The sequence below is a fragment of the Salmo salar genome, chromosome ssa09 (assembly GCF_905237065.1).
Source record: "Salmo salar chromosome ssa09, Ssal_v3.1, whole genome shotgun sequence".
NCBI classification, from domain to species: domain Eukaryota; kingdom Metazoa; phylum Chordata; class Actinopteri; order Salmoniformes; family Salmonidae; genus Salmo; species Salmo salar.
In genome coordinates this window covers 17,263,196-17,277,377 of record NC_059450.1, presented here as the reverse complement: position 1 = coordinate 17,277,377, position 14,182 = coordinate 17,263,196, and the positions used below count along the sequence as shown (strand labels likewise).

Sequence of the window (14,182 nt, the reverse complement as noted above, 5' to 3'; positions counted from 1 at the left end):
TCTCTCTCCCCTCTCCTCCCCACCGAGTTCAGCTGAATTAATCCCCTAACCGTATTTAGCCTCCGTCTTCTCTCTCTGTGTGATGACATCACCCGTCACATATCCTCAGAGGGGAAGGGCTGTTAGTACTTTATGTATCTCACCCAGAGTTAATCAGTTCCTGAGAAAGAGGAACTCACCAGAGACGAGGGACGCAGGGCTGGGCTGAGAACATACATGACTATGAGAAAAACAGAGGAAGAGGACCATTTGTTTTTCGTAGCTCAACCCTAGGTGAGAGGCAACAGAGGCAGCCATGGTGCACTACACTGTGTGTACAGTTCATCAACTTGCATACATGCAAACAGAGACATGTGTATGCACATGCATGCATTCAGTCATAGCAGGCCCTTTACTGCTCTCTATCCTGATACTACCACACTCTTTCCCACACACAGCATTGTACTTCTACAGAATTCACTTGATCATTGCTGTGTTTTGTTGCCAATATTTATTCTGTTGGGTGTGTTCACACAGCTTCAGAAGGTTGAGGAGAGTATGGGGAGGGTGGGCAGGTAGATTCTATTTGCATTTGGCACACAGACTGTACAAAGAATGCAAATGGACAAAGACATTTGCGTTGCTATTTTTCTTGACAGTGCAGTCTCTCTTCATAGTAAACAAAGAGAGGCGAGTGGTAATGTGTTCATGTGCACACAGCTGTGTGTGTGTGTGTGTGTGTGTGTGTGTGTGTGTGTGTGTGTGCACCTGCCAGGTGTGTCCATACCCTAAGTCAGCAGCTCGGCCACGCCTATGCTCCACAAATCACATGAAAGGTTCGCCCTCGGTGCCAATTGCTATCTCAAAGGCCACTTTGATGTTGAAATGGAGATGGGTGTTTTTGAAAAAGCCTACAGGTGTATCAGTGCCAGGAGAGAAAAAAGTGTCACGTCTGTCTGACATTGGGTGCTTTCCTGCCTAACTACCTCGCCAGCCCAGCCATCCTCACTAAAACTCCCAGATGCACAACCTGCAGACACAGTGACATAGCAGCAGCACTTATGTCAAAGAGGAAAAACACCTCATTTAAGAGGCCCGTGATGTCATCTGATGTGGAATTGGACATGGGCTGCTAAAGACATAAAAGACATAAAGGACACACATTTCTAAGGCCAGTCAAGCCGGAGGTATGGAGAGAGTCTGTTGTTTGGAATGACGTGAGGCGATGGCGAGCGCTCTCTCTGGGCTCAGTCTCTTCATCACACTTGGCTTCTGCGATTAGAAACAGAGCAAATATTGACTGACTGACTGATAAATCCGCTGGAATGCAGTCTGTAAATTGAATATGTTCGATTGGTTTCAGAAGAAACCTATGTTCTGGGACAAACATTCACATCATTCACTCTGACTAGGTACAGGAGTGGGGCAAGAGGGAGCTGGCATATGCCATGTATACAGTGACTCTGCTATAATACTTCCATCTGCTAGTGTCCTCAGCCATCCAGTTAGAGGCCCGAGGTGAGGCCTGTAGAGCCATGGCTTGATTAAGTTCCTTCATTAGTGGAGAGCTACGGCTGACAGGGTAGAGGTGATGCTTCTTTGACCCTGGCTGATGCGACCTATACACCCATCAGCATCGAGTACAACCTCCTAAAGGGAAACACTCGGCCTCAGCTACCCCCAAACCTCTCAGCTACCCCCAAACCTCTCAGCTACCCCCAAACCCTCCATACACACAAACACACACTAAGAGAGAAAAACAGGCAGACAAAACAGACACGCACACCACTGTAGATAATTCTACTAAAGCTCCCTTGTGAAAGCACTGCAAATGAGCCTAAATACCTCAGCCTGGTCCAGACGGAGAGAAAGAGCCAATCACAGGCTCTTTTTCCTCCGTTCTCCCCATCTGTGTTTCTCTGTTTGCTTTTCTGAAAGTCGTTGTGACATGACTGCAGGAGTTTCTATCATGGAGGAAAAAAGGACGAACATAGCATTGTCTGCTGCTTTGTTATGCCCCCTTTCTACTCCTCAGGTTAGTTATATAGGCTCAAGTCTGCTCCTGTCTGGGTGGACACACACCTCGCGATGTGCACACACATGCCCCGGGGGGGGGTTTCCTCCAACAACATTTTCACTTTGTATTCGCTGACGTCATACGCAGCAAGTGGACACGCAAAGAATTACAGAATTATTTACAGAGGCCTCTGCCCGTACTTTTAATTCTGCCTGATGGTGCAAGTGAGGCAACCTAGGCGCTTTTTCTCAGAAACACAGAGAAGCACGGCAAATTGCATACCCAAACTCAGCCCCCTTTCATCCCCAAACGTCTTTCCTGTTTACCTACCAATGGAGGGAAGTATAAGCCCACTCTGTTTACCGCTTCTTCCTTATTTACACTCACCCATACAGGAGGGAGTCATTACGACCTTTTAGACCTAATTTAATAAAAGTTCAGATCTCGATTTAGACAAATAAATAGCCCATGATTTGGAATGTTTTTCCCCTTACTGCATTATGACAAACAGTTTTTCTACAGAGAGGGGAGGGGGTGAATAGTGTGAAGGAGTACCTGTGGCTTACTGGAAAACGCTGTGGATGACTGCGGTTGACATATTTATTTTTCTGGGACTTAATGGTAAGGAACAGTCAGCAAATAATAGGTGTTTGGAGATGTTGGTTCCAGAGCTGGAGGAGTCAGTAATCCCTTGGGTAAACATGGGGGAGAGAAGCCTTGGCTCTTCAGCCTGTGGTTCAAACATCACTTTAACAAAGGCAGCAAATACTAACCACTGGCCAGCCTGTTATAGCATATTAATGTCTGATCTGGACTATGGGCCCGATTCAGACTTAGGAAATCTATTCCTTTTTTACGCGTTTTGATTTAAGCACTTCTCAGTAGTTGGTATTCAGACTTAACATATACAAATGCGTAATGGGCTTTGCAGGCATGATTCCCTTGCGCACGCTGAATACATTTAATTAAACAGCTGAAAACCCTCCCACTTGCTGGCCAACAGATTTTCTTGTGGAGTTTTCATTCAATAGTGTGTTCAGTATGTACATTTATCTAAAGCCATCCTCTTTAAATATGGTGCGCCTTTAAAAATACATTTTTCGATAGACAGGTTCAGAATAGGGATCAATGACAGAAAGCCATCTAAATACACGCATATTCATCTCCTTTCAGCACCAATCGGTAGATTAAAAAAATACTCTGATCTTGTACATTATTTCGGAAAATATTTATGAATCATACATAAACAGGGTTGGAGAGCCTTCATGGACAAAATACATTGTTGAATAAAAAATACAGGGGTTTGATTCATCCTGAAATTTGCCATATTCAATTGTTCAATCCATGAAATATTGGAATAGAAAAGTGTACAACAGGGGTTGAACAACAGTCTACCCTAATCCTCATTAATCACGGAACTGTGAGACTCCAGGTTTAAACTGCTAGGTATGGTCTGTGTTCCATAATTATTCAAATAGGCTACACGCCCTTAATTATTGCACATCATGTAATACGCCATAAGGCACAACCACACAGACGTGACGGAGGAAAGAAAGGTCAATGGAATGGAATGATGCAAAAAGTAGGCTACAAATTGAAGAAAACTAACAGTCATTGCACACTGTATGTGGGTATACTGACGGTGGCTACCGATAGTGTTTCATTATTCATATGATAGAAATGGTCATTAAAAAAAAGTCTGGGCATATAATGAAAACATTCTACATTGCATAAATCAACTCTGTAGGTTCAACGCTACTGTCAGTGTGAACATGTTTCCATAGGCTACAGCCTGGGCTTGGGTCTCCAAATTTCATCCCCCAAAAATGATGAAGCCATAGGCCTGCAATTCAAATTCTGAATAAATACAGCTATTTATACTTTCCTGTGGAAAAGAGGCCGAAATTCACTTTCAGTGATCATAAGGTAAAATAGATATGAAATAATTGTAATTTATATTTCCAATCCCCTTATCCAAACGGATTACTCATTTACCCAGGTCTTATCAATACAGTAGCTCTTATCAATGTATAAATTACAGTGCATAGAGATTGGTGTTATTTCTATCGTAAAAAAAAAAGTTTGCGTTTTTCCACAACCTACAGGTTGCTCGACCTTATTCATGGTGTCCTCTCACGTAAAGGTGGTGGAATTATGAGGGCATTAAGTCAAGATCAGAATACGGCATATCTGTAGACACACCTCTGCCAAACCTTCAATTCTTAGATCTTCAACCCAAACGAATAGCGGGTGAATAGCATGCTTTTCTCATGCTTAAGTTCGAGGTCAGAATATGTGTAGAGAGAAAAGGGCATAAAAAAGGAATTACGTTCCATTTACGCACGCTTAACTTGGGTTGGAATTTCCCCCTATGAGAATGTGGACAGGGCTTTTTCCTGTGGCACTCTGCTGACTTTGATCGGAGTCAAGATTAAAGTGTAGAACAACATGATATTGCAACAATAAAACAAACTCGTGCTTGTAAACATTCATATGCACTTACACACACGCAAATACACAAGAAAATTCACACCTCCCATTTGACACATCTGGAGTCTACTTTCCTGTCATTTGTCACTGAGCAGTGTGTGTGCGACCCATGCGCGCATGTGTGCAGACGGGCCTTGTGTGTGTGCAGACGGGCCTTGTGTGTGTGCAGACGGGTCTTGTGTGTGCTCGTAGCTAAGTTCATGCGCACCGAGGTGTGAATAAGAAACCGTTTGACACATCTGCTAGCATTGCGTTGACGCATGTGACAACGATGGTTGCTTTCCTTTCACACAGATCTGCGAGGACACCTTCCCTCCCTCCTACCAACACCTCACTGCTTAGCAAGCCCTGGCTACCCCTGCACACACATCCCTGCAACCCCTACAGCCTCGCACCTCCAGAGCTAAAACAACACTCTCAGTGCAGCTTATTTCTTTAATAGGATCTGTCACCTGGGCAAAAAAGTGCCCTCTCTGTTCTGCAGCAGAAGTGCTGAAAAACAACCCCCCTCATCTACCTTTACTGCCTCCGCCCTACTGACACACATCACCCCTCCCCAGAGGAGAGACACACATACAGTAGTGTAGTGGGACAAAAGAGGGCTGATTGCTCAGTGCTACAGGCCTCTCTTTATTGTTAGTGGATCCGGCTGTATGGGGCCTAGCCTACACCCCTCCACTCATACTGCCTGCCCTGACCTGCGCCACTGTAGGGCTGTCCCTGTGTGGCATAGCCCCTATTCCTCACTAATCACACACACACACACACACACACACACACACACACACACACACACACACACACACACACACACACACACACACACACACACACACACACACACACACACACACACACACACACACACACACACACACACACACACACACACACACACACACACACACTTCTAACTACACTTCTAACTACACTACCAACACACTCACAGCCTTATCCCTTCATCAAGACGGGAAGACTCGATCACGGTCTCACATTCTCTCTTATGCAGTGAGTGTGTTTTCAGCCCTGCTTTAGACGGGAGGATTTCAGGCTGAGGATGGTCCCCAGGGGAAGCATAGCTAGCATCTGCTCGGAGACAGACAGACAGACAGACAGCAGTAACAGGCTGGGAAGAGAGCCAGGCTTAGCTAAGCTTCCCCTGATAGATTGGTGTAGGCTGTGGAAATCCCACCAGTACACAGACCTCAGTGTGCAACATGGCCAGAGTGACATTCGACTAGTCACAGCCACGTAAGTATCATGGAATCCCATGGTGGAATTTACTACTTGCTAAAGGCCCTCCGTCTCATGGTGATAGTTTACAGTCTGAAATAATGCATCCATTCAGTTCATGACGTGGACACCAGACGTCAATATATATAACAAGAGACATTAAAAGAGTTCATTGTGTGTGTGTGTGTGTGTTTACGTGTCTCTGTGTGTGTCTGTAAAACTCATTTAGCCAGACTAGACAGCCACAAACACTACTAAGAAATAAACCTCACATCCTTCTGGGTCAGCCTCAAACTGATCTATGATTGGACAGCCTCTAAAACCCAACTCTGTCATTGATTTGAGTTGTAGGGACAGTGTGATCGCTAAAGCCTCAGGCGTCTCGATGGCACCAGTAATAGAGTGAAAGGGGAAGTCAGAGGGGGTAGGGAAAGGCGGGAGGCAAAATAGTCAAGAGAGGAGGAAGAGGAAGACAGGTGCGCAATGCTTCGCTCAACAGATGTTGAAACGTCTTCGAGCTCCAACACAAAGCGGAAGTTTGCTAGCGGCCCGACTGACGCCACTTCAACACCCTCTCAACTGTCATTCTGAGGCAGGTTGACGTTTCTGACTGACGAAGAAACCGTTTGAGAGAGTTTATAGTTCAGGATAGAAAGTACAAGGCCTGCTGCCTTGAAAGGTTCCTCCCTAATACACGCATATTCAGACACATCACTGAACACAGTCAACAGCAGCATGTTAGTTGTATGTGTTGTTTTTGTGACTCTATGAATCATCTCAGCAGCTGTATCCACACACTACAGACAGGGAGAGGCTGACCTCAACATGTCAGAACAATAGAGCGACAAACACAAAACTCTGCTCTACAGCTATTGGTACAGTGCCAACATATAATGTACCTAACTTACTATGAACACCTATACTGTATAAAGGCAGAGCTCTGGTCCTTCTGTGGACGCTAATATCAAGGCCAGGGTGGAATGACTAAATTTCAACGTCCGGTGTCGGTCGGTGCCCAGTGGGTGAGGATGCTGTTTATAGTAAATGGAAAGAGAGGGGGCTCATGGGTAGGTGTCAGTAAGAGATGGGGGAGGTGACAGAGTGAGAGAGAGAGAGGCAGAGAGAGAGGCAGAGAGAGAGAGAGAGGGAGAGAGAGAGAGAGAGGGAGAGAGAGAGAGAGGTTGTCCAGACTCAGACTTTTAACTCTTGGTTTGACAGAAAGAGAAATAAAACAGCTATTAGCTGAACATGCCAGTGGAAGGACAGATAGTAGCAGGTGACCTAACTGTGGTTTGTGGCTATCATGACTTCCCATTGTAGCCAATTCAGTTGCAGTAATTCTATTACAGATTATTTGGTAATTCCGTTACCAATTTGGTAATGGAATTACGAGTTTTAATCACTTAATAATTCATAAACAAAATGTATATCAGTAAAACACTATAACCAATTAATAGGCCTACCTTTACTTGTTACTTCTGTGAACTTTTATTATCCTCCCTCATGAGGGACAGAAATTAGAAAATATGTTGGTTTATGGTAAGACCCCTTTTCAATCTGTTTATCCAGAAATCAAAGCCTTTACTTATGCATATGTTTTTTCTAAATGTAACTATGCCTTACTTTCCCCAAAATATAGACTCTTAGCTTTCATTTGACACCCAATTTTATATGCTCCTATGAACTTGGGTCCATTTACATGGAAATGCCCATAGTCCTTATAGAGGTGCACTAAACGTTTTCAATCTGATATAGGCACTCAACCAATTCTAGTCTGTTATCAAGTGCCTTTCAAGTCCATTTATATGACGAATACAAATATTTACACTTCAAATATATTCAGCACAGCCCTGGGTCCAGGCCAAGGCACGTATTGCCCTTTGCAGTCCAGATAGAGTTTCACTTTGCCCCTGAAAACTTGCCCAGCCCTTTACTAAAAAAAGCTTGTGTTTAATGTGTCTCTCTTTGGAAGGGAACATATGTTTCTTTCTTTCAATGTTAGAAAAAAAGCTGTATCGGGTGATCATTCAGCTGGACCCGGCCGTGTTTATGAGCTGTCATTAGCACTCTCTGAGCAAACACTGTCTATGTGTTCCACTGATATGGGCTTTAGAGGGTTAGGGCGGGACTTGCTGAGATTGGCTCGTCTGAAGGGGTTGTGAGCTCTGAGTAAGAGTTGCATAGGCACAGCTCTAGAATTCCCAAATACTAACCTTAATCATCCTGCTCCTTGTGGCTCAATGCAATTTGTAGGCGATCAGGGTTGATCATTTTGCTCTTCAGTGTTTCAATTCAAAAGGACCAGTCACAGGGTCAGTTTCCCACACTGATGTATCTTATCTGTTATACTTGAACCTATCAACATGTTCTGAAGAACACTAAAAACATTGGGGACATCAAGGCCCTATGCCTTTAGTTAATCTGCTGATAAAATGGTATTGTATTGGGCCCAACAACCAAAAAAACACAAACGCTGGGTGGGAAGGGCACAGCCATTATTTCTAAAGAGATTTTCAGTGAAATGGATTTTCAGTACATCATTAATACCAGACATTTTATATCAACCTTTTTATGTGTTCCTCACAGTCCTCATAATGCTGTAAGATGATGCAACAGCCATCTAGAGAGGAAGCTAGTAAATCTACAGCTTCTGGCATCCATTTTACTTCTTCCATGTATTGAGCGCTGGTGTGTGAACCACATCATCCCTGCCTCCTCGTTGTTCTCCATCTCCCAGCTCTATCTTGTGGTTATGATATCATAGAGAAAAAAACGGTGCATTCTCTCCTAAGTGCACCCTGACACATAAAATATTCATCCACCACAGAATCCCCTCCGAAACGGGTCTGTGGTACACAGAGACCCATGGTCAAGACCCTGCAAAGTGGGAGTCAACTTCTGGCAATCTACCAGACACACTCATGGAAAAGCTGGGGTCAGACCTGAAAAGAGGTTTAAACACTGCGTTGAACAGCAAGCAGGCCATGGGCTCTGTCGGTCTCTTAACCAAGGCCAAGACAGGGACTAGAAAAGCCAATCATCCATTCTCCCTCCATCGCACCAATCCATTTCCTCTCTCTGAGGCGTATAGTGGTGATGATATCTAACAGAAGAAAACAGGAGGAAGGTTGTGTATACTGTATAAACTGTGTTAGCTTCCAGATGGGAAACTGCTGAAGTTTTCTCTTCTATAAAAAAAATGTAAATGAGAGGGAGAGAGAGAGAAAAGGAGAAAGAGGGGACAGACATAGAGGAAGTTGGGACTGAAGAGGGGGAAGAGAGGAGAGCTAGAGTCGACCATGTGAGTTGATTAGTGGTGTTAACAGTAACTGTGGGGTTTGGGGTAATGAGCACCAGGCATGGTCCTAATGAAGCCTCAGCTCTGCTCCTATAGTTCTCTCTCATGGCTGGCCAAACCCTCTACTGGAAGTACAGTACAGTGTGTCGCCACACACTCCCTGCCAGCTGGACCTGAGCCACTAGATCCACTGCTGTGTGTGTGTGTGTGTGTGTGTGTGTGTGTGTGTGTGTGTGTGTGTGTGTGTGTGTGTGTGTGTGTGTGTGTGTGTGTGTGTGTGTGTGTGTGTGTGTGTGTGTGTGTGTGTGTGTGTGTGTGTGTGTGTGTGTGTGTGTGTGTGTGTGTGATCATGCGGTACAATCACTTTCATCCCCAAAGCGCCAACCAATTCATCCCAGACCACCACAGGCCACAGAAAAAGTGACCAATTCTACATTTTTCCCCCTGGTTGTTTTTTTCTTATTCCACAGAGCTGGATGTATCATTTCCCTGACCTCAGCCGTTTGAGGTGGTGTAAATCTCTTAATAACTGCACTAACTGCACTGTACATGGGTCTATATTTGGAGGGCCGTTTCTCCTGGCCTCCCCTGCTCTGGGGCGGAGCAGACAGTAGCCACAGTGTCTGTGTGGGAGATGGAGCCAGCTAGGCTCTGTAGCTGCCTGTGTGTGTCCCATTTTCCCTCTCGATGGTGTGGGGACTGGGAGGGGGACTGGGTTCAGAAATGTGGGAATAACAAGATACTAGTTGTAAAAGTGTGTGAGTATAAGTGTGTTTAAGCGGGTGTGTCTCGAGTAGACTGTGTCCGGAGTAGACTGTGTCCCTGTGTCATAGTGAGATGGTGGGTGTATAGGTGGGGGTCACTCACTTTTACTGCATCCTTCTACATGTCTGACTACATGTCTGACTTCCAACACAGGGATCGCAAACTGCTGGAGATGTCCAACAGCCCTGGTCTCCGCATTCTCACACATTTCTCATCCATATACACACACACACACACACACACACACACACACACACACACACACACACACACACAGTTGGGTAGGTTACTTTTTTAATTTAATCCGTTACAGTTACCTGTCCAAAATTGTAATCAGTAATGTAACTTTTGGATTGCCCAAACTCAGTAATCTGATTAGTTTCCGTTACTTTTAGATTACTTTCCCCCGAAAGAGGCATTAGAAGACAAACATTTATATTACCAATTGAAAGACATCTATTGCAGGATAAATCAATATTAGAGTTCACATAGCTGGGCATAAATAGGTGTTGCATTTTACCTTATGGGTTGGTTATGCAGGCTTCTTCTAACCCATTGCTTTCTCCGAATACCTGGGACAGGATAAAGTAATCCTTCTAACACCCCCCCCCCCACACACAAAAAAAAAGATATAGATATACTATTGTAAAGTGGTTGTTCCACTGGATATCATAAGGTGAATGCACCAATTTGTAAGTCGCTCTGGATAAGAGCGTCTGCTAAATGACGTAAATGTAAATGTACATATAATAATAATAATAATAATAATAATAAAAATAATAATGCAATTGTATATTTACATTAAATTCCAAAGTCTGTCAGATTTCCAGTCATTCCAATTAATGTAATACCCCTTCCAAAATAGGACTTGGGAATATAGATTAGCCAAATTGTGTTACCTGAGCATGACCCCAAAACTAACGACGTATTAGACAGCCCTACTCTGTTGTTAATGGTTTGTTGTCATGGAGGACTGATTGGGCTCATTGCCTCGAGTTGAAAAATAAATGCTGCTCTCATGGAATGGCTTGCTTTGAGCACTACCTAAAAGTGATATGTGAATGTGAAAAATGAATGCCATATACTGCATTTGCTAAAGGCCTATTGTTTACCTTTTTGTTGGTGACACTTTGATATCTTGATAATATATGCAGATATTTAAGTCTATCAAAAGGGTGCAAGTTTGAGCATTTGTCCGTTAGGCCTATGTGTTTTTTATCAGCACACATTAGATTTAACAATAAACGCCCCACTAGTCTTCTGAAATGAAACTAGTAGTTGACGGTATGGAACACAATACCTCAGAGGGCTTTAGAAGGAGGAAGCCCATCAAACCTTTATTTCATAGGCTTGGATCCACACTGGTTGCAAAAACAGTGATGTATAGGCAGTTTAAACGTCATCAATTCAACCATTATTGGGTTCAAATACACATTTAGATTTGTGAACAGCCATCCAGAACAACCACAATCCGTAAGGAGCAAATAGGTAAATGAGAGAGCAGCAGTGTGAATCACATCAATGGGCTATGTAGATACCAATAATAAGTGATATCCGTATCGCCATAGACTCCACCACTACTGTCATCCTTACCTCTTACCTTTATTCAAGTTGGATAATCATTGGTCGCATCATTGGAAGACATAGCTTGGACTGTAGCCTACTAAAGCCTATGCTTTTTTCCTGTGATCCATCAAACACATGTGGTGTGTCATCATAGTGGTCTCTGACTTGTGGTCAGACTCGCTCAGGCGGAAACAAACGTGCGTCTTTTTTCAATGCTCATTTGAATGTCATTGAGAAAACAGAAAGGTGTCAAATAAACATCCTTTCTGAATTTAAAAGTAATCCTAGAAGTAATCATCTAGTTTTTCAAAAGTATCTGTAATCGGATTAAAATATTTTAGCTGGTAACGGAATGGATTAGTTCGTTTTTGGTCATCCTTTACATGTAACGGATTACACACACACACACACACACACACACACGCACGCACGCACACGCACACACACGGGGGAGGGTGTTGATCCCAGTGTGAGTATGTGAGTAAACATGTGTGGGTGTTTTTTTTTTACTGGCAAGAGAAAATGTGTTGGTGTGTGTGATGGGGAGGTGATTGTGCGGGTTCTGGGTATTTATCTATGTTTTGTTATGTGCATGCATGTGAGTGTTGATTTGAATGTGTCTGCATCTAGTCATTGGAAGCATTGTATACTGTTCTATGCTATTTGGGAGTCAAGCTCAGTCCACATCATTGGTGTGTGTATGTCTGTGTGTGTGGGAAGGGGGGCAGCGGCGAGATAGAGAATTCTATATTGTATGAAAAGAGAAGAGGGAGTGGTAAACGGGAGGATACATTACCCATGGGTCAAGTCGCAGGGAGGGAGGATATATTACCCATGGGTCAAGTCGCAGGGTGGGAAGATATATTACCCATGGGTCAAGTTGCAAGGAGGGAGGATATATTACCCATGGGTCAAGTCGCAGGGAGGGAGGATATATTACCCATGGGTCAAGTCGCAGGGAGGGAATATATATTACCCTTGGGTCAAGTCGCAGGGAGGGAATATATATATTACCCTTGGGTAAAGTCGCAGGGAGGAAGGATATATTACCCATGGGTCAAGTCGCAGGGAGGGAATATATATTACCCATGGGTCAAGTTGCAGGGAGGGAGGATATATTACCCATGGGTCAAGTTGCAGGGTGGGAGGATATATTACCCATGGGTCAAGTCGCAGGGAGGGAGGATATATTACCCATGGGTCAAGTCGCAGGGAGGGAGGATATATTACCCATGGGTCAAGTTGCAGGGAGGGAGGATATATTACCCATGGGTCAAGTTGCAGGGAGGGAGGATATATTACCCATGGGTCAAGTCGCAGGGAGGGAGGATATATTACCCATGGGTCAAGTCGCAGGGAGGGAGGATATATTACCCATGGGTCAAGTCGCAGGGGAGGGAGGATATATTACCCATGGGTCAAGTCGCAGGGGAGGGAGGATATATTACCCATGGGTCAAGTCGCAGGGGAGGGGAGGATATATTACCCATGGGTCAAGTCGCAGGGTGGGAAGATATATTACCCATGGGTCAAGTTGCAAGGAGGGGAGGATATATTACCCATGGGTCAAGTCGCAGGGAGGGAGGATATATTACCCATGGGTCAAGTCGCAGGGAGGGAATATATATTACCCTTGGGTCAAGTCGCAGGGGAGGGAATATATATATTACCCTTGGGTAAAGTCGCAGGGAGGAAGGATATATTACCCATGGGTCAAGTCGCAGGGAGGGAGGATATATTACCCATGGGTCAAGTTGCAGGGAGGGAGGATATATTACCCATGGGTCAAGTTGCAGGGAGGGAGGATATATTACCCATGGGTCAAGTTGCAGGGAGGGAGGATATATTACCCATGGGTCAAGTCGCAGGGAGGGAGGATATATTACCCATGGGTCAAGTCGCAGGGAGGGAGGATATATTACCCATGGGTCAAGTCGCAGGGAGGGAGGATATATTACCCATGGGTCAAGTCGCAGGGAGGGAATATATATTACCCATGGGTCAAGTCGCAGGGAGGGAGGATATATTACCCATGGGTCAAGTCGCAGGGAGGGAGGATATATTACCCATGGGTCAAGTCGCAGGGAGGGAGGATATATTACCCATGGGTCAAGTCGCAGGGAGGGAGGATATATTACCCATGTGTCAAGTCGCAGGGAGGGAGGATAATACCCTTGGGTCAAGTCGCAGGGAGGGAGGATATATTACCCATGTGTCAAGTCGCAGGGAGGGAGGATATTACCCATGGGTCAAGTCGCAGGGAGGGAGGATATATTACCCATGGATCAAGTCTGGAGAGAGGAAGGGTAAAATCCATATCAGTCTGTCTGCTGGCCCCCTTTATATAGTGATAAAATATAAAATCCAGCCATTACTTCACATTACAGATGCCAGGGTTTGAGTGTAGTGTTTTGTCTTTCCAAGTCTTGTTCAGATCAAATGTATTCGAGGTGCCAAATATGCTTTTTCTCGTACATTCCCACCTCTCTCGTCACACACACACACATGCACATACGCGTAACCGTCCACACAGTGTGTTCCATTCTGATGAGTAATATAGTCTAGGAGCAATTCCTGGGTGTTTCCCTCACTGAGTAACTGCTTGGTCAGACCTGAGTCGCTGTATGACGTATAGTCACTATTTCGCCAAGCAGACCCAGTCTGGGGTTGTACTGGGGTTGTACTGGGGTTGTACTGGGGTTGTACTTCTGAGTGGACAAGTAGGGGATAAGGGGATTGATTAGCAGAATTGTAGGAATTTTAAGTTAAACAATTTCATACTATTATTATCATACTATAATTATATTATTTTGCTAGTACTATTGTTATTCACC

General features: G+C 44.4%; 1 protein-coding gene across 4 annotated transcripts in view; it reads left to right on the top strand.

The window, feature by feature from the left end:
- Positions 1-14,182, top strand: part of LOC106610817 (runt-related transcription factor 3-like) — a 70,639-nt gene that overhangs the window by 35,021 nt on the left and 21,436 nt on the right. The gene's annotated exons all lie outside the window — the stretch shown is intronic.